Below are 22,220 nucleotides of genomic sequence, written 5' to 3' on the forward strand. Positions count from 1 at the left end.
AACGTACGTAATGAACGTAGCCGTAACTAACGTAACTTTAACTACACAGTCTCTGTAACATGAGGAATTCACAACAGCGACATTATGAATTATTTTGACTAGTAGTTGAGATTAAAGGATGAGTGAATTACGGACTGGTTTGCGTCAAAGTTTAGTCACAATACTGTTTTAAAACCATTTAAAAAATGTAATAAAACACCCAAAAATTCAATGAAAGTAATCATTAATTTTACGTGCAAAATCGTTCATATGGGGTTCCGTAAAACATCCATCCATGCATCCAAGTTATTTTTGGGTATTTTGGTTCAAAGAAACCCGTCTGGTAGAAACATTTTGAAAATTTGACCCGAAGACAACACAAGGGTTACTAAATGCATCATTTGCACATTAGAAATACCAGAGAAATAAACAAATCTACGTACTGTATGTTAAGTATTACAGTACATATTCTAATTTAAACCCCAAAACTATCACAACCACTAAGAAAACAGAGAGGAAGTGAAAATAAACCTTTGTTGCATTTGTTCCTTTGGTGGATTTAGCTGTTTGCTGCCTCCGAGGTACCAGGAAATGGCCTAAATATTTCACACTCACTTACACCAATTAATCACAGCTAATGAATATTTCTTTACTTCCCTTAAGTACGGAACACATTATCTCCTCCCTGACGATGAAAAGGTTACCCTGATCCTAGAAGCCTCCAGACATACTCCAGGGTTTCTCAAGTGGTTAAAGATAACTGCTGAGGCCTTCAGGGACACACTGGAGACTGAAACTCGGATCGCTGACTGAAAAAAAGTAGTCACACATACGATGACAGATCATAAAGGTTTGTTTTATTTCATATTGTGGACAAACTTGTTTTAATTGTAGGCCATGTACAGAAAAATATAAGGATTCATGGGATAAACAATAGTAAATGTGTGGTTTCCAACCACTTGCACTCAAGAAAATCAGTGTTTCTAGAAAAGAAATTCTATGACTATTGCCTATCAAAATAACCAAGCAACACTACTAGACAGTTTAAAGTTTGACATTACAGTGATTTATTGCTTTTCCCGACATATTACAATACGTTTTTCTGTATCTGTAAATTTCATTTAAATGAATGTAAGTGCTATCTTCAAAATTGTATGTGTAAATCTGTTACAAGTTAGTTAGTTACAAAGGCTATTGCACATTTACATAGGCTCATTATTAAAAAGGACTAGCAACGCAGATTTCCATCATCGTAGTAACGGCTTTAATAAATGACAATACTTATAGCTGTTCAAAGTATTCCTCTCCCCGCCTTCCTTCGTTTACCAGCGTACACGTCACGTTGTCATATAAGAAAGCCTACCTTGGACAGAAAAAACACAACATTAGCTGAAGCGTTGCATTGAGCTAGCCAGCGAGCTCTTGGCTGCTCTAATTCAAAGTTAGTGAGACACAGTGAATGGCTTCTTTGGGAATATTTATGTTGAAGTTGTTTCCTCATTCATCTTGTTTCCTTTTTGCTAAGCCGCTGCTTTTGACACAGCTGTTAGTTAACGTTAAATATGTTGCAATGTAGCTAAGCTAACTAATTAGCATTGTTGTCCCTATGGCTGTTACAGCGTAGCGATCATAGACGGTTTATAAAGATGTAGCGATAGACGCTTGCCAGATCTGCTGTCTTGCTTGAATTGGAGGACAGAAGTTGATCCACTTCTCCCCCGTTTTTGCAACAGCTGATAAATTATCTGGACTTATTTCAGCGGATGGATTGTTAGCTATTCTCCAGATTGAACAGAACTGATGTGTTACACTTAGCAATGATCTGTTATCAAGAAAATATCAGACCACATTCTACATTCCCAACACTGCCCAACACTGGTTGTAACAGTCATGTCTGGAGGAGATAATAAATGAATGACCTTTATTATAATGTATACAAATCAAATGGCTCCAATGGCTATGTGTTTCATATGTGATGTCCATTATATGGACCTTATGGGAAAAAAACATCCATCTACTTCCTCTGAAGTGACAATTCTGAAAACATCAAGTGATCGTCCGGAGTTAAGTAAAGCCCGCAGTGAGCTGATAACTCACGTTTTTTGCCTTTAGATAGCATGATTTAAACGGACCTTCAGTCAGAACCATACAAATTGATGATGGTCAGATCCACAGTTCTACTCTGAATTATTATTGGCTTTTCGGCTGCCTTGACAACCAACCCTCCCCCAAACCAAAAGGCCCGGGAACAATGTTCCTGTTTTAGAGATGCAGACCAACGCTCCTGCATCCAAGTTAATGGCTGTTTTACATGGTCAACAGCACCCTTGTTTAAGGTGTTTCACCCTCACCAGGCCACCTACTGCTCAGGCTGCATCCTGAGTGGTCCACCTTACCAACACTCTGCCTGGCACTCAAACAAGCTTTGTTTACAGACAGGATTTGGCAGTCAGCCATTTTGTTTTTTGCAAATTTACATAAACACCAAAGTGTGCCTGTGTGTGTGTGTGCAGGGGTCCCAGCTAGTACTCTCCCTCATTGGTAGAGATGAAAATCCGAGACAGTTTGAGATTAATTTGAGATTCATTAAAGCACGAGGGCTGCCTGGATGCAGCTTTCCTGCAAAAGCCAATGAACTTGACACAAATGCTCACGAGCTGCAAGTTCATCTCTCCGTACCTTAATTTAGTTGATTACTAAATTATGCAATGACCCAGCCAAAGACATCGAGGGGGAGGGGTATTTAGCGGCCAGTGATTTTGCCCTGTTTTTAGAAATCATTCCTGATCGCCGTCACCCCGGGCTAAACATGTGTGCCAGGCAGCACAGCAGAAAATAAATGAAGAAGTTTCTCTCTTGCTCCTCCCCTCCAATATAACCCTCATACAGTACAGGCCAAAGATTTGGTTACACCATCTCATTCAATGCGTTTCCTTTATCATCATGACTATTTGCATTGTAGATTCTCACTGAAGGCATCAAAACTATGAATGAACACATATAGAATGATGTACTGTGATATAACTCTTAAATAGTTCTCATATTTTACAGAACCTTCTCCTCCACATTCCTCAAAGAAGCCCCCTTTGCTTTTTTGATAGCGCTGCAAACCCTTGGTGTTCTCTCAATGAGCGTCATGAGGTAGTCACCTGAAACGGTTTTCACGTCACAGGCGTGCCTTGTCAGGGTTAATTAGTGGAATTTCTTGCCTTCTTAATGGAGTTGGGACCATCAGTGTTGTGCAGAAGTCAGGTTGATACACAGCCGACAGCCCTGATGGACAACGATTATAATTCATGTTATGGCAAGAACCAATAAGCTAAATAAAGAGAATGAGTGACCATTGTAACTTTAAGAAATAAAGGTCAGTTGGTCCGGAAAATTACAAAAACTTTGAATGTGTCCCCAAGTGCAATCACAAAAACCATCAAGCGCTACAACAAAACTGGCTCACATGAGGACCGCCCTAGGAAAGGAAGACCGAGAGTCACTTCTTCTGCTGAGGATAAGTTCATCAGAGTCACCAGCCTTAGAAATCGCAAGTTAACAGCAGCTCAGATTAAAAAACATGAATACCACACAGAATTCTAGCAGCAGACACATCTCTAGAACAATTTTTAAGTGCAAATCAGCCCTTCAAGGTAAAATAGCAGCTGGGAAACCACTGCAAAGGAGAAGCAACAAGCAGAAGAGATTTGTTTTGGCCAAGAAACACAAGGAATGGACATTAGACCAGTGTAAATCTGGGCTTTGGTCTGATGAGTTCAAATTTGAGATCTTTGGTTCCAACCACCTTATCTTTGTGTGACGCAGAAAAGGTGACCAGATGGATTCCACATGCCTGGTTCCAATCAAGAAACATGGAGGTGGATGTGATAGTGTGGGGGTGCTTTGCTGGTGACACTATTAGGGATTTGTTCCAAATTGAAGGCATACATACGAGCATGGCTACCACAGCATCCTACAGCGACATGCCATCCCATCCGGTTTGTGTTTAGTTGGACCCTCATTTCTTTTTCAACAGGGCAATGACCCCGAACACACCTCCAGGCTGTTTATAGCTAATCAAGATGGTTTGGGGTGAGCTGGACCGCAGTGTAAAGGCAAAAGGGGCAACAAGTGCTGAGCATCTCTGGGAACTCCTTCAAGACTGTTGGGAAACCATTTCAGGTGACTACCTCTTGAAGCTCATCAAGAGAATGCCAAGAGTTTGCAAAGCAGTAATAATAATAATAATAATAATAATAATATATTTTATTTATAACGCACTTTTCATTCCAAAGAATCTCAAAGTGCTACACAGGAGAATAATAACAATAAAAACAATCAGCACAAAAATGCCTTTCTGAATAAAAAAGTCTTCAGTTCAGCTTTGAAAGTGTCCAGGTTCTGTACTGCTCTCAGGTCACTCGGGAGCTGGTTCCAGAGCCGTGGTGCAGCTGAACATAAAGCTCTGTCACCCATAGTACAAAGCCTTGTGGTGGGGACCTTAAGAAGCAATTGTCCTGTTGATCTGAGGGTGCGGGGGGAGGGTTTCAAGGTGATGAGTTCTTGTAGATATGGTGGTGCATGTCCAGTGATACATTTTTGTGTAAGCATGAGGATTTTGTAGTCGATCCGGAATGAAACAGGGAGCCAGTGCAATGGGTATAGAATGGGAGTTATGTGGTCATATTTTCGAACTCTCATTAGGACTCTGGCAGCGCTATTTTCAATGTATTGAAGCTTCTGGGTATTTCTGCCAGACATCCCAGCGAAGAGTCCGTTACAGTAGTTCAACCTTGTGGAAATAAAGGCATGAACAAGTTTCTCTGAATCTGGAAGAGTCAGAAGAGGGCGGAGTTTGGAGATGTTTCGAAGATGGTGGAAGGAGGTTTTACAAATGTGTTGGAGTGCGACATGCGCAGCTGAAGACCAGATAGAGGGGATCGTCGATGTACCATTGAAGTGGTAAACAAAGTTTCTTCGAATACTTCTGTGACAATACCGGGGTCGGCGCAGAAGTCCAAGTTGTCCAAGTTGTCTTATGGCTGTAATGCAAAGTGGAGTAGTGTTCCTGTTGAGACTCAGCAGTTGAGAAGTAGAATATTTCAACATCATGCCGGATCGCTGATAACATAAGCCCGGTGGTAATCGCGATCAAGTTGGGCCAGGGCAACAGCAGCAACAGCAGCAGTCTTCCAGCAACAAAGGACATCGGTATGCAAATATTAAAACAAATAATTAAAAAGTAAAGATAAATTAAACCAGGTTAAAACAGACTAAAACAAACAGAGAAGCGGCAGCCAGCATGCGCACAGCGTACTCTCCTTGTAGTGGTTCTCTCCTAACCAGTAATCAGAGCAAAGGGTGGCTACTTTGAAGAAACTAGAATATAAGACATGTTTTCAGTTATTTCACACTTTTTTTGCTAAGTACATAACTCCATATGTGTTCACTCATAGTTTTGATGCCTTCAGTGAGAATCTACATTGTAAAGTGTCATGAAAATAAAGGAAACCAGGCATTGAATGAGAAGGTGTAACCAAACTTTTGGCCTGTCCTGTACATCAGGGGGACAGAGATACATCCCAACAACTTTAATGAATAGTATTATAATGTTACCACGTTAAGCAGCTTGTATACAGACATATAAAGTGAATCTATTTGTCTGCATTAAATGTGTAACATTACACCAGGGTCCAAACTCCTTTTACCTGGTTGAAAATGAACTATTTATGCATAGTTGGTCCATGTGTTGCTCTTAGACTCTTGCTTCAGTTGTTATTTAACTGTCTTTCCATTATTTATTCAGTCCTAACCAGTACATATATACCTGTAACATGCATATTAACTCATAAAAACATATACTGTGCCTATATTAAAGTCACCATGTTCTGAAAAAGTGGTGCTTTCATGTACATACAAAAAAGTGGTGCTTTCACTTGCATACAAACTTGGAAAAAAAAACTATCTGTGCTGTTTAGAGGGAGATTCAGGTTTCTAATGTCCTCTGCCTTCAGTCTCCAGGTGAGCTGTTCTACATCTGGCTTTCTATGTCACTAGTGAGGTGGCGTACCGTAGTACGCTAGTGCTAGCATGCTAGCTCGTTCTCAATGGCAAAACACTGCTACAACAGCCATTAGTTGACCATAATCCATCCAAAAAAACTACATCCTGTCCCTGTTCTGCAGGTATTCCACAAGTGGCCCTGCTCTAGAAGAAGTCTCCCAGCTAATCTTGCCTTGGACTGAACAAAGTTGGAGAAAGAGTTATCTAGCTGATGGGAGCTTACCTAGCTACTGAGCATGTGAGACTCCCAGCAAAGATAATATAGTGTTGAGATGTCTTACTCTGTAGCTAAAACAGAGACCTAAACACACCATGTGAAATCAGGATCTGCAGCAATGTGCAGTACAAAAAAAATACGGTGTTTTTAAAAAAAATGTAACCATGTAAACCTATTCTAGTATAACCTCAAAATGCAATTATGAACCTCATAATGAGCCGAATATGGGCGCTTTATTGCCTAAAAGGACATAAGTTTGGTCTCCTATTCAAGGAAAACAAACCAAAGAAACAGACAACAACAAACCACATATGACAGACAAATCTAACACATTCCAAGAGATAATTTGAGTGACTCAGAAGTTTTCCACACAAATAAGGCAAAAACATGGGGGTAGATTAATAAAATAAAACACAATTTATAAAACGGCTATTCAAAACAAGACCAACTAGGTGGGTACTCGGCGAGTGCAGACCTCCTCCAAGGCAATGCCATTTCTCTCAGTTCTACTGCACCATAGACTTGGAACTTAGCAACTCTGCCTAATATGCGGTATATAATTTATACCATTTATTACTTAATTTTTATAATTAAAAAAAAAATTATTAACATGGTCCCTGGTAGTCGGCTGGATTCAAGTGAACCAAAGACGCTACAGCCACACCTATTTTTTAAGATCTTAGTTAAAGTATAGCTTGATACACATGTTGACATTTATTTTCTGTGTATTAGTTTTTTTTGGAGGTGAGATGTTTTTTTATAGGCCTCCTGGGATGTTGTGTTTTGATTCCACCATCATAATTCATCCACTCCTCTCTGTTTATTCACAAGTATGTGTGAATGCATGCGTGTTTTTTTGTAGGATCTGAGGTGATTTATCTTTCTCTTTTTTGTATTTCACAGGTATATCAAAAGAGATCTCTGATGAATAATTGAAGATTATATTATGGGGTGTTTTCCCTTCCTTGCCGTGCTTCCTTCTTTCCTATAAGACTAAAAATCACTTCCTGACTTTCTTCCTCTTTTTCCGCTCTGTTGAAAACTCCCATCTCTCCAGGCTGTAATTAAGCAGCTCTGGCTCATTGTGCACATGGATTCCTCTGCAACGCTTAATTGGCCAAACATTGTTTAGCCCACTTAGCCTTTTTCCTTCTCTACTTTAATTCTTTTTATTATTAGTATCACTATTACCACCCCTTCTCCACACGTCTCGTTGTTCATATGATTATTTCGAGTCTTCAGTCTTTCTCTATCTGCGTCCATTTTGATTTCTTTGTGTCCCTGGGTCTTCATGTTGAATCCGCTCTATTTTGCCTTCTCTCCCAGTTTCGCTCTGTCCTCCTCTCATCTGGCTGTGATCCAGATCCAGCAGGGTTTTAGCCTGTGGTCCTAATTGTCAGGACGAGGCTAGATCCTGTGTGAGACGGCCATATGGTGCCTGGCTCCAGGGCTGAACTCCCTGGGCATATTAAGGGGAACAGTTTGTGAAATGGCCACACTGCATGAGAAAGTTACACTATCTACATTGTATCTGTATGAAAGGAGGAAAAATAAAGACAAAACTAGTCTGTGCTTAGATCTTTACCACTACAAGCAATATGGAGTTTGTCCTGAGGGTCCTAAATATAAAGGGCTTGTTCTTTGTGTGGTGGCCTTTTGAGGACCTCTGAGACTCAGGCTCACCTCTACACTGTCAGACTTGGCTCAGCTTCCATTAGCTTATGCTGGACGTTGTCAGACTCAGCTAAAAGCATGTACCAATATTAGTTTTTTGTGATCAAATTTGTATCATTATTGGAGGGCAAAGCAAATATTGTGTCAACAGCAGTCGAGTCATACATACATATTACAAAGTATTTAACATAAGCCATTTTCTCATATGGGCTCTGAACAATGTCTGTTGTTTCGCTGTTGGTCCTTGCAGACAGAAGTTCCATCTGACTCGCCATAGAGCTAAACAGCCCCTCTGATTCATAGTTTAATCATTTAATAACCATAAAAGATAAGATGTTAGCTAAAAGCTAACAAGTTAGCGGTTACGGAGGTCTCTTCCGGGTCTTTTTTAGCTTCTACATGTGATTTTCTATCCAGCCTTGAACTTCCAGCCTTTTTTGAGGTTGTTAAGGATTAAATACAAACAGTTAAATCTAACATTTGTCCACTTCATGTCCATAATTCATCGCGTTTTCGCTCAATTCTGCCGCTAGCTCGTGGCTCCGTGTCTACTCACTGTATGTTTAGGGAAGTGAAGCCAACAGTATGCCCATATATTGGAGACAACATCACTCAAAGACTATGGAGGCTGAAAGAGGTCAATCTTCCCAGTCATACTTGTCTAGTATGCAATCAAAGATGTTAGAGCGCCCAAGATAGATATCTACCGTTTTACTGAGGAGATTGGTGTCACAGTTTGAGATTTGGCATGTATTTTTTTTGAAAAAATTTAAATGGTATGTGCTTTATAAGAGTTATAATGTTTATTATGTTTATTTTTGCATATAAGATAACTGTTTTAGACACACAAATGCTTGTGTAGCATTGCTGTGGGTGTAATATCAATAAATCTCACATTATTATGTTGATTATTGGCATACGTAAAAGTTATGAGGGCAAAAGCGTCTGGACTTTCTTTGAAAAAATGTATGTATTTTGTCAACTGTATAAGTTATGATGATTATTTCGTCACAGTGTGACTCCCAGGACATATGAGAAGTGTTTTAGAGGGGAGAAGGGCTCAGGTTTTACTGCTAAGTCTGTGATATCAATGCACATCTGGAAGATTCATGTTCCGTTTTATTTATTTATTTCTTTGTCTTTAAGATCCGACAACCATTTTTAACATGCAAGTGGCCTCACTGCAACCCAAATATTCTAATAACTTAGTTTGTCCTGAAAAAAATGATGTTCATATCTTGACTGTAGACAACAGAGTTGATGTTTGAAATGCTTCTTTATAAAATAAATCCAGACGGAAACTGAAATTAATGTAAAAATGGCCTTAGGTTTCAGAGGGTTAATGTTAAATCTAAATGCTAAATCTAAATCCAAATGAATGAATGAATGTTCACTCCACTCAGGTCTCTCCGCACCCCTTCCAGAAGGTTCAGAGGAAGCTTCTTTCCTGCTAGCTCTGCATCCCGGTTCATATAACATAGTCATATTTATTCTGCTCTTATAACACTTCAATATATTTCTTGTCCTGCCTATATGTACCACCTGTCTATACTTTTAAAAAACAGTGCACCTTTCTGCTTAGACACAAACTGCATTTTGTTGTCTTTGACAATTCAGTTGAATCTAATCTAATACAATCTTATGTGCACAGGGCTATGAGATCCAAGTTTGTTTACTCTGATCATCCCTGATCATGCCATCCCCTACCAGACTGTCAGACCTAGGTGTGACCTAGGCTAGGTGTACATCTAAAAGCCATGATCCAGTAGCCGTGGTGGGGGGTGGGCTAGCTGTAATGCACCAAAAGGACATCCTGGTCAAAAAGCTTTCAGTACCCAATGTGCCCTCTCTCCACCACCTTCATGTCTGAGCTATCTGAGCTACTCAACTGTCTGCTCCAGGTCTCCTTCCAAACACTCCTCCTTGGAGATTTTATTATCCATGTGGACTCCAACAGCTGCACACCAGCCACGGAACTTCACACAGCATGTCAAAGGTCACTGGAAAGGTCAATGGACCTTGTGTGCTCCACCAGCCCTACACCCCTCCTTCTACAGTACCTGCCCCTTGCTGTCTATGATCATCATCCTATCCTCAGAAGTGGGTAGTAACGAGTTACATTTACTCGGTTACATTTACTTGAGCAAGTTGTTGAAAAAATTATACTTCTAGGAGTAGTTTTAAATCACTTTACTTTTACTTTTACTTGAGTAGATTTGTGAAGAAGAAACTCTTACTCCTCTACATTAGGCTACAATGTGCTCGTTACTTTTCTTTATAACTCTTTGGTATTCTACGCGTCATTATTTTATCCCTGTACGTCTCATTTTAATGTTTTATTTTGACAGTGAGAATCTTCCGCTGAAGGCTCTACCACGGGACTGTGTTCCCCCAATCAAACGTCGTAGTGCAGTCACGTGACCATTATGATCTCAGTGGCAGTTTTGGGGACCTGTCCCCGGCTGGATCTGTTCCCGGAAATGTTCCCGGTTTTCACTGTGACTGACAGACCCGATATTGGAATGAAAGAAAGAAAAAGCTGACCAAACGGAGCCGATAGTCGGTCCAGACAGCCAGACCCAGCGGTGCTCAGAGCTCAGATGTTTTAGAAAGCCGTATTTTACGATGCTAAAATCACTGATTGTTTACATGGAGTCTGGTGGGTTTAACGAACGCAATTTTGCGGACTTTAATGTTTTAAAAAAGGATTTTTCTCTTTAACAGAAAGATCAACCTCCCTAAATCCTTTCCATAATGTTGTCAGACACTTAGAATATTAATCTGAGTCTGTTAGTAGCAAAACGAGCACTTTCAATAACATAAAAACAAGCTCAACAATTTTGCCATTAACTTCCATTGTAACTTGTGTCTCTGCTGCCGACTGCAGCGATCTCGCTTAATACTGAGTCAATGTCAAAGAAAAATATTTCCTCAATAGCTTTTATTTATTTCTTCACTTAAGCTATTTTGTAATTAATATATACATTTTAGTTCATTTTATTGACTGGATGAACTATAATTTGCCTAAAGATGATTATTTGTATTTGTGTCTGTCTGATTGATGCTTCTGTTAAGAAATAAATCAGGCATTACTCACTTTTTTCATCAAGCACTTTTTTTTTTTAAAGTTTTTTTAAAGTTTTTTTTTTTCCCTTTATTAGATAGGCAGACAGAGATGTGTGAAAGGGGAGAGAGAGAGGGGGAGTGATATGCAGCAAAGGGTAATATCTCTTGATGGTAATATCAATAACAAAGGTGCTATATCCGCTCTTTGATTGTATCTCAGGAATTTCCCCTTCCTCTCCTATTGCAGCAAGACAATATTGGGAGGTTGATCTATACTATAGGTTTACTGAAGAGGAATGGAAACAAGCTCTAGACAGGATCCATTCCTCGTCCATGGGCAGGCGCCATAGTCTTATCCAATTATAATTCATTCATCGCATATATTGGACTAAAGTTAGGTTTGCAAAAATCAAACCAGAGATAGATTCTACATGTGATAGGTGCAGGCAGGCCCCAGCTTCCCTGCTTCACATGTTCTGGCTTTGTCCAAATTTGACTGGGTTCTGGAAATTTATTTTTTAATTCTGTATCACTTGCACTGGGCTCTGTAATCAACCCTTGGCCACTTGTTGCCCTTTTTGGTCTCCCCGCAAAAACTGCAAATTTGTCAAACAAACAAATAGCCAGGCAACTGATCCTTCTCAATTGGAAGTCAGCCAACCGTCAACTCACAGAAACTGACTTAATGAGTTGCATCAATCTTGAAAATACAACAAATTTGAGAGATGGTAAGCAAGAGAAATTCAGGACGATTTGCCCATTCATTTCTTACTTCTCTTCTATCAATGCCACTGGGATCAGTCCCGCCCTGCCATTACTGTCTTAATTTGCCCCCCGCTGATACCCTAGAGACAAAGGCCCCTTATTAACTTGTGTTATTTCAATTACTTTAATTTATCATCTTATTTATTCTCTAAATACTTGTTATAATTAATTGTTATAAAAACATAATTACAGGGAGGGTTTAGTCTCCCCCCCCCCCCCCCACCTTCTTTTTGCTATTGAATAATTAAAACGGCCATAGAGGATGTGATTGTTGTTCAAAATGTAGCTATGTGCTAAGTGCCACAGCTATGGCACATAGCACATAGTATGTATGTTTGTTATCCGTGGTCTACAACCAAAACAAAAATAAAGTTAGTAAAAAAAAGTAGATGTACAGCATAATCTGTAGTACTGTATCATCACACACACACCCAGCACCACAATTGTTAGTTTCCCAACTTTTACTTTTTCAGAGAAACTACAGTCTGTTGCAATATAGTCTAAATCCTTGACGTTCCACTTCCGGGATTGCTCCTGTGTTGCAAGACATTTTCACGGATGCATGTATTTTTGCCAATGTCCGTTTCCTTCCAATTTCTTTTTTTTGGAGAACTATGGTTAACTGCTCCTCAGACCTCTGTTTACAGTGGCTGTAAAGACTATAAATGGCAATAAACCAGAGCATGTTTTTCTCCCATCAAGGAAGGCTGTGGGGACTAGTCACACCCTCCTCTAAGCAGGTCTTTTATTTCTAATTCCATCTGTTTGTTAAGTATAATGGTTTAAAATAAACAGTTTTGAATGAAAAGCCATAGCGTTCCAGTGGACAGAGAGCAATAATTGTTAAGAAACATTTGCAAAAATACAACTTATATACACAACAACAGCCAGAAGGGCAACAAAGCAAACACCACTGTCAGTTTGAACCCTGTAAATGTACCGGGTATTTATTTCAAATACAGGTACTACAGTACTGCTGGTAGATTACAATACGAGCATACAGTGTATCAGTATATGATTCATGTTACAGACGGTAGCTTGCTAGCTAGCTTCGTTTCTAGGTCCAGGCTAACTCTTTTCCTTCTATCTCCAGCTAGCTAGCTATGTTTCTAGCTCCAGGCTAATTCTTTTCCTCCCACCTCCAGCTAGCTAGTTTTGTTTCTAGCTCCAGGCTAGCTCTTTTCCTTCCACCTCAAGCTAGCTAGCTTTGTTTCAAGCTCCAGGCTAACTCTTTTCATCCACCTCAAGCTAGCTAGCTTTGTTCCTAGCTCCAGGCTAACTCTTTTCCTTCCACCTCCAGCTAGCTAGTTTTGTTTCTAGCTCCAGGCTAACTCTTTTCCTTCCACCTCCAGCTAGCTAGCTTTGTTTCTAGCTCCAGGCTAACTCTTTTCCTCCCACCTCCAGATAGCTAGCTTTGTTTCTAGCTCCAGGCTAACTCTTTTCATCCACCTCCAGCTAGCTAGCTTTGTTTCTAGCTCCAGGCTAACTCTTTTCCTCCCACCTCCAGCTAGCTAACTTTGTTCCTAGCTCCAGGCTAACTCTTTTCTTCCCACCTCCAACTAGCTAGCTTCGTTTCTAGCTCCAGGCTAACTCTTGTTCTCCCACCTCCAGCTAGCTAGCTTTTGTTGTTGAAAAGTCTGTCACCAGCACCAGGGCCGTCATTTTCTGCTGTCACCAAATGAGACCAATGTTACATCCAATGTAGATACTGCCATCTGTTGGCACCTTTACATTACTACACACTACACTTGGCTGAGTAACACTGGTAATTACTCAAATACCGGTAGGACACTAATACTTTACTTTACCGTAACCCAGAGAAACAAAGCATGAATATATTGTTGAAACTGTTAAATTAAATTGGTAAAAATGTACATTACAGTGAACTTGAACGCACATTATATGAAAGACGATTATCCACATTCATTTTGCTCCCTGCCTTAATTTGAGGCCGGCCTTTATTTGTCTGTGTTGGCCACTATCAGAGGCCCGGCTTTTAATTGACTACCAGTCTTTATTTGAGGAATTACTGTAGTTGCAATACAATTGAAGCTGCATAGACGGCTGTTATGTTATTATTTTTATCCGTTTACAGAAACAAGTTTTATCAATAATCTCCCACGCTAATTTCTTTCTAACAACTGTTGTTTTTGTTGAGCTAACAGCGGGGTATTCAATATTTTCTGACATTGAAACTGACACTTGCAGTTCCAGAAACGTCTTCTATTCAACCAATATTTTAAGTTCAGCAGCGGAAAAAAACACTTTTTCCGGATTTGTGCAACACATGTAAAAACAGCTCGCAGTGAGATCTTAGCAGAACTTCATGCAAATGGGATGAAGTGCGCCTGGGTTCATTTACATCTGTAGTCTAAGTGAAGGCGCCACTAAATTGAGAAATTGTGGTAACACAAAATGTTGTGCCCCAGGCATTTGTGACAGGCTTAGTAAATAACAGTTCTCTTTCATTAACATTTTTTACCATTATCCGTTCCTGTATGTTCTCCGGTAATTACCTGCCTTCTGTCCCTTATATTCTCAACCCTTCCCATATGGGACAAAAAACACAAACACCAAAAACTAGAATAACTAAAAAATAATAATTCAACAAAACGTATCATACAATCCTAAACAACATCCCTTGGTTGCGTTAGTAAAGTCAAAATGTAATAAAACAAAATCGATTCAGATACATTAAGACCAATTACATAATTTAAAAACTAAATGTGTAATAGAAGCGGGTTCAGATTACATATATATTACTAAGTAAATACAATATGTAATTATTACTATTGTTACTGTGTCATGCTAAGATGTGCACTTATTTTTGGTGTCTTCAAGGAAAAAATTTATTAAAACAAGAATGATATTAATAAGCTCAGCTAACATAAGCATGCTATAATATTGTTAAGTAATTCAGTAATGAGTTATTATCGTTATAGATATTATCGCTAACATTGACACAATAACAATGTATGAACAACAATGTAGTTGTTAGTAATTTTTTGATAAGGATTGTTACAAAATTCATAATAATATTAGTGCTGTCACTTAAATACATTATTAACTGCGTTAACAAACCCCTTTTAACAGCTTCAATTCTTTTATCTCTTAACGTTCTTTTTGGCTTTAACTTTGTAGTTTTTTTACACATGCTGTCGCAACAACTTGTAACGTTAGAAAAACTACATCAGCCACCGGGTCTAGCTAGACCGGAAACAAAACAACAGGCAAAATAATGGGTCAAAAAGAAATCAAGTGACATTTAGAATAGATAAAAATGTGCAATTGTGAGTTAACTATGACAATCATGTGATTAACTGCCATTAAATATTTTAATGGCGCTAGTTATTATTAAAGTTATTTTCATAAAACAATGATATTATTAGTCAAAAGATTGGCTTTAATATGCTTGATTGTGTCTTTAATTAGGATTTCTATTCAAGTTAAAGCTTCTTTTTAGATCAGCTTCTGGTAAAGTAAAAAGAAAACCAAAAGTTTGACATGAAGGTTGTTTTTACCGCTCTGCATTCTGGAAAACGTCTTACAAATGTTTGTTTAGAAAATTAAATCTGTGTGTGTGTGTGTATGTTAGCTCTAGTAATGTATGCAGCTAATCGGCTCCATATGTGAACGGTCAGCAGTTCATGTCTGCTAATATCCACACAAACACACACCACCGTGTCACCTCTACAGCCATCAGGGAACACAACCTCTTGGTCCCTGACACTAACACACACACACACACACACACACACACACACACACACATAAGACCCACAAGACCTGTTGTACTTGATATTTCCCTGTGCTCGTGAGTTTATAATATGGTGTGTCAGGATTGTGTGTGTGTGTGTGTGTGTGTGTGTCTGTGTGTCTGTGTGTGCCCTGTAGTCTTTAAAGTGTGTACAACTCGCCACCGCAACCATCATCACGAGTATATATAGAAACACGCACATGCTAACTGGTGGTGCAACACACACACGTTGGAGTGTAACAGATGTAGTGTGGGTCTGAGACACATGCTCGATCTCCCCCAACTCAGGTGTTAAGACAGCACAGGAAGTCCGGGAAAGAGGGAGTGAGAGAGAGAGAGAATGTCCTGAAGACATCTATCATGTCCTGGATGGATGGATGGATGGATGGATGGATATTCTGTATTCATCTCGAAGGAAATTTTAGAAAGGATGTAAATATAGAAATGATTTTCACAGAGAAGACAAAGGATGAATGTCCCAAAGTTATTTTTCTTAAGAAAGAGAGAAGAAATTACTATATGTCTTCCCCCTCTTTCTCATCTAGTTGTCCTGTCCATCAAAGGCGGAAAAGCCCGAAAAAATAGATGTATTAAAAAAAGTTGTCTTTCAGTAGGGTACAAACTATAGGCACAAAATCTGAACTAAATTTGATACTTGGGTATTGTAATGTTATAACGTTACGTTAATCCAACGTTTGCATGTTCTCCACGTGAACACATGGGTTCCTCCAGGTGCCCCAGTTCTGTGTGTGTCATTTGGAATCCTGCTGCTATTGCCCTTGAGCAAGGCACAGGTCCCAGAACTGGAATCAGCCCATAAGGTGCTGTGCCGAGGCCCCTGCTGCTCTTATATTAAGGAGTTATCCTGAATTTCCCATCGGTTCTTGGTGTGTAGTTGCAGGATCAGCATGTTTTTTCCCCCTTTTTTGTCTTCAGGCTGGTACGATAGATATTAATGTATTTTGTAATTTAACAAAAGGAATTCAGTCATTAATTGAATGCTTTTTAAAATTTTGTTTAAAACTCATTTTTGTTTGCCTTTTTAGTTTTGTCTATATTATGAAGCTGTGTCTTCCATGTATGTTTCCTCCTCCATGCCCAATGGCTTGCATGTCCTTTCCCTTTTTTACATTTCTCTGTGGCTTGATTTTTGTGTGTGTGTGTGTGTGTGTGTGTGTGTGTGTGTGTGTGTGTTTGTGCGTGTGCGTGTAGGGGGGAGGATCAGAGTGGCAGGTGCAGGGATCGTGGCGACGCCTCCGGTCGAACCGCGGGGCACGAACGCTCACCGCGGCGATTAATCACCCGGCAAAATGCTTCTGACGTGCCGAAGAGGGTAAGCGAGGAGCTTCATGTCTCTGCATCCTTCACTGATCACGCTTGTGTGTGTGTGTGTGTGTGTTTGTGTGTGTGCATGCAAGTGTGTGTTCAAGTGGGTGCATTTGTGTGTGTATGTGAAAGAGAGAGCGAGAGGAAAGGGATAACACACTCAGTATATGGGAAGAATGTGATTTTGCACCCTGGTTTTACTGTGAAATTATTTTTGAACAACAACATACATGAGAATGCCTTCCTCTGAAAACGCTCACTTGAATGATTTGTTCAAGCAGCAATTACGACTAATATTTACGCTTATAACAGCGGCGCAATCGTCTGGCCATAGTAATTATGATGTAAGAAAAGCAGGAAGTAAGGTGACAAAGAATGAAGCTTGATTGACAAATGTACGTACTACGTATAGATATGTTCCCTACACTGTACCCTACACAGTACCCTACGCCGTACCCTACACTGTACTGTACTCTGTACCCTGCGCCATGCCCTTTGCCATACCCTACACTATACCCTGCGCCATACCTTACACTGTAACCTGCGCCATACCCGACACTGTACCTTGCGCCATACCTTACACTGTAACCTGCACCATACCCTACGCCGTACCCGACACTGTACCTTGCGCCATACCTTACACTGTACCCTGCACCATACCCTGCGCCATACCCTACTCCGTACCCTACCCCGTACCCTACGCTGTACCCTGTGACTTACCCCACCCCATACCGTATGCCGTACCCTACACCGTACCCTGCGCCATACTCTATGCCGTACCCTACGCCGTAACCTACGCGGTACCCTACAGTGTACCTTGCGTAATACCCTATGCTGTACCCCGCACCGCACCCTACGCCATACCCTACGCCGTACCCTACGCCGTACCGTTGTTAACAGCGTCAACAAGTGTCATGCCCTCGTAGATGCTGTAATCCTGGGGCCCTCCGCCCTTCGCTGGGACTGCGATGATGGGCTAAAGTCACTGTTACGTCACTTTCCGTCATAGTTACTCCCGCTGTTTAATTTTCATTGAATTTCTTCACTTTAACATTTAGAACACTGGGCAGAAATGGGCCATCAAGATGCTTTGTTTTAATTAAACAGTAGGATTCCCCTGGTTCGCACCAGTTCTTAGCCAGATGCTAGGCCCCAGCGGAGGCGACCCACCAGGATACCACGTGAACAGGGCCCAGCAAGCGCCGTAGCTGGGCAGGACTGTGAGAAGGGCCTGGTGTGCATCCAGACTCTCACCCACCACCATACCCGATCCCCTCCACCGGCACGTTTTTGACATGCCGTAAGACACCCCACAAAAACTCCAGAGAGCCCCGCGAGGTGCTCTAGTGCCATCCATTTTCAGGGCTATTTGATTCAGCGGGTGAGTTGTTAAACACTCCTTAGCGGATTCCGACTTCCTCGGCCAACATTCTGCAGTCTATATCGACCAACACCTTTTCTGGGGTCTGATGAGCATTGGTATTGAACGTCTTAACCCGGCATTCGGCTCATCCCACAGTGCCAATCCAGTTTACCAAAAGTGGCCCACTAGGGGGCTCGCATTCCACACCGGCTCCAAGCCAGTGAGCTGGGCTTCTTACCCATTTAACGTTTGCGAACAGGTTGAGATTGTTTTGGCCCCAAGATGTCGAATCATTTGCTTTACCCCGAGCAGACTGCGCAGACCCTACCCGTTTACCTCTCAATGGTTTCACGCTCTCTTGATCTCTGTATTCAAAGTTTGTTTCAACTTTCCCTAAGGTACGGTCTCATGCCGGTATTTAGCCTTAGATAGAGTTTACCACCCGCTTTGGGCTGCATTCCCAAACATCAACAGTCATGCGGCATGGCCAAAGTAATCTTATATTTTGCACCACCAGACGCAAACAATAACCCACACATTAAGATTCATAAACACACAATGACAGAGAGGAAACAAACGACAAATGCAGACAAAACAGATGCTGCTAACCGAATCTGTATTGGTATTATTCTATCGGCCTGCTAGGTTTTCAACAGAAATGTTATTATTGATGAGAACCATAAATCTTTGCATATTATTTTTCCCTTATTAGGTTAGGTTTACCGCAATATGTCCTCTCTCCGTGTGTCTCTTCTGTCACTCTTGAAAATCCTCTAATGAAGGAGGAAATCACACAGAAAAGAACAATATTTGAACATTTATATGTAGAAGTCAAAACATGACAATATAACCAGATTTCACCCGTTTCAACAGTAAAACAAATGGGCCTTAGCTGCAAAAAAGCACACAAAAACATTATAAAGTTGACAATAAAACATCTAAAAAATTATGCATTCATTACACATCCTTATTTACAGGTCTGTGAATATCAGTTGGTTTAAAAGGTCTAATTTGTTTTGGTCTTTATGAAAAATATTGTTTGATTTAATGTGGTTATATTTTAAACTGATTTGATAATAATACTTTGTAATCAGTCCTTCCAGGATTTTTCTGCTTTTTTTCAGATTTTTAGATTGTTGTAGCCCAAAATGCCTGATTTTGCAGTAGGTTTTGTAAAAAATGGTGATAAAAGTTGCGATTTCTTATGTATTTGTATTGTAATGAAGTTGCAAGAGACAGTGAAAATTGCAATGTGAGAATAGTCTCAAAGAGAGCAAATGTAACACCTGATACCTGTTTCAGCCTCAAGGGCAGCTCTTTGGTCATATGTGAATATTGATCAATATTTATTGTGTTTTTTTAACTATTTTGCATGTAAACAGTAAACCCGGGCAAAACATTGAGCTATACTGAGTACATTTTTATTAATTGTATCAAAAATTGTTGTATTCTCATTGAATTTGTAGTCAAAGAGTACAGAAAGACATGTGTCATAAATGTCAATTGGATATTGGTTATAATTCCAATATGGCTTTTAAAATTTTGATTTTAAAGGAGATTACAATTTAGAACAGCAAATTCCTTTATTGCATCTCCATTTACTCTGGAATAGTAATAGAAATAGGTTTACTTGCAATGGATTTCTTCCCCTTATTGAAAGAAAGAAAGAAAGAAAGAAAGAAAGAAAGAAAGAAAGAAAAAAGAAAGAAAGAAAGATTGTTTTTTCTGAAGGGACAAGGGAGAGACGGGGAAAAGTTGTATTAATTGTTGTCTTTATTGTTCGAGGCTCCCCATAAAAACAGGGTACAGGCAGGGTACATTGTGTCTGTGTGTGTGTGTGTGTGTGTGTGTGTGTGTGTGTGTGTGTGTGTGTGTGTGTGTGTGTGTGTGTGTGAGACTGTGTGTGTGTGTGTGTTTGTGTGTGTGAGAGAGATATATGCAGACACATACCTACATCAGTACTAAGTGAAACTGCCCTCTGGGGTTAAAATTTACATAACGACCCTGTATCTGTTTGATTTATTGGTTCAAATTCATATCTCCGCTGTTTTAATTTATTTGTTTTATCCCCTGGGTGAGGCAGTTGATCACTGTCCCTTAGTGGTAGAGCAAGGCACTAATACAGCCCAGGTGAGAGTTTCACTCCCTGTGAGTGCTAAAAATGAGCTTAATGGGACCTAATATTAATATTTACATATAACAATGATACTTATTTTAATACGAGAGAAAGACTTGAGAGTCAAAAGCGAACCCTCAAGGGATTTGAAATGAAGAATTAGGTTAAGCCCAAGCAGAAAGCATTTTTATGAAAAAGTAGGCATCTATAGAAAGCATATTCTGTTGAGCATATGCAACTTACTGTACGTGATGCATTTATGTTGCATCTATAATGCTGTGTAAATGCATGCTGTTGTACTTTTCATTATCATTAAATCACATCAAAATCAGAAATATTTTATATGACTATTTTCTATGAATTCTTACCCCATCATACAACCCAGAGTAGCATTTTTTGTTCTCATATTTTAACCAGAGAACAGGATTTTAAACACGTCTTTAACAATGCGAAATGGTTGCAGTTAAGTTATGTTTAGGCACCAAAACTCATTAAGGTCATAGACAGTCAAAGAAATGGACCAACAGATCCCGTTAATTTGGACGGAGACCAGTGAAGTCCTTTAGAAGCTCTTTTCTAATGATGGCTGCGCAGACTCCAACTGAGCTTGTAGATATGACGTGAGCAACCTGTCTGAAAGTTGTAAGTCTTCTGGTAGCAGTGCAAGAGATATCTCAATCATTTCCAATCAGCAGAGACGGAGAGGTATATGTTAGGAGATAACATAGACCCCGGCTAATTACTGAACTAATGTGCTCTTTAACATTAGTAACTAAACCAACTAATGTACACTACCGGTCAAAAGTTTGGGGTCACTTACAAATTACTATTACACTCCATTATAAACAGGATACCAGCTGATCTGGGTGGGTGGCTGATCTTTAATGCAATATCTACATTTCCCATTATCAGCAACCATTCATCCAATGTTCCAAAGGCAAATTTTGTTTACTAATCTGATATTATTTTAAAAAAACTAACTAAGAAAGCATTAAACAACCCTAATGGAATTATGTAAGCACATAATGTAATCTGGAAACTGCTGCCCTGGTTGAAAAAAAAACAAGGCAACTGATCTCAGCTGGGATTCTGTCTATAATGGAGTCCAATGGAAATGTGTGAGTGACCCCAAACTTTTGACCGGTAGTGTAAGTCTAATGTAAGTCTTACTTACTAATGTAAGTCCAACCTGTCTGCAAGCTCACCCTGTACTATACGGTAATTCATCCGTCATCATTCATACTGTAAGTTGCGTGGTTATGACAAAATCGTTAGCCTATTTTTATAAAAACGTCTGCTACTGAGCCATAACGTGAGCTGCCTTTTAAACATTGTTGTGTTTCTTTAGAAATGCACAATGGACAAATGAAGTCTTTAGACGTAAAGTTATTTCCTGTCAAAAGTGGCGCCAAAATGAATGGGAGTGAATGGAATGCTAACGGCAGGCGATGGCTTATTAGCATCAAAATGGCTCCAATGGAGCTCCGCTTAGAGAGGAGAGGCTTACCCTCTTGGGTAAGATTGAGAAACCAGCCCTAACACTAACCCTAACTTGAAAGTAGCATCTCCACTGGGCTACGTCTAACCCCTCCCACTGCCCCAAGCAGTCTATTGTGCGAAAGAATGATGAAATTGAGGCAATGGCGGTTAAGTTTGGGCACCGAAACACTAGTTAAGTTTAGGACAAAGATTGCGGTTTGGATTGAGATGTTCCTGAGGAACAAACAAGCGTTTCCGGGGTGAAAGTATTTTGTTTTCGCCACAAACTGAACTTTGCTCTTCAGCTTGAATGCATTTTATTTTCCATTGGATTTGGGGTTTTGGCATGTCGGGCTGAATGGCACCACATCCATGGTATTGCAGGGGGGATTTAATTCTCGCGTGTTTTGTTTTGTTGTGCATGATC

The sequence above is a fragment of the Etheostoma cragini genome, chromosome 16 (genome assembly GCF_013103735.1).
Source record: "Etheostoma cragini isolate CJK2018 chromosome 16, CSU_Ecrag_1.0, whole genome shotgun sequence".
In the NCBI taxonomy this organism is placed as follows: domain Eukaryota; kingdom Metazoa; phylum Chordata; class Actinopteri; order Perciformes; family Percidae; genus Etheostoma; species Etheostoma cragini.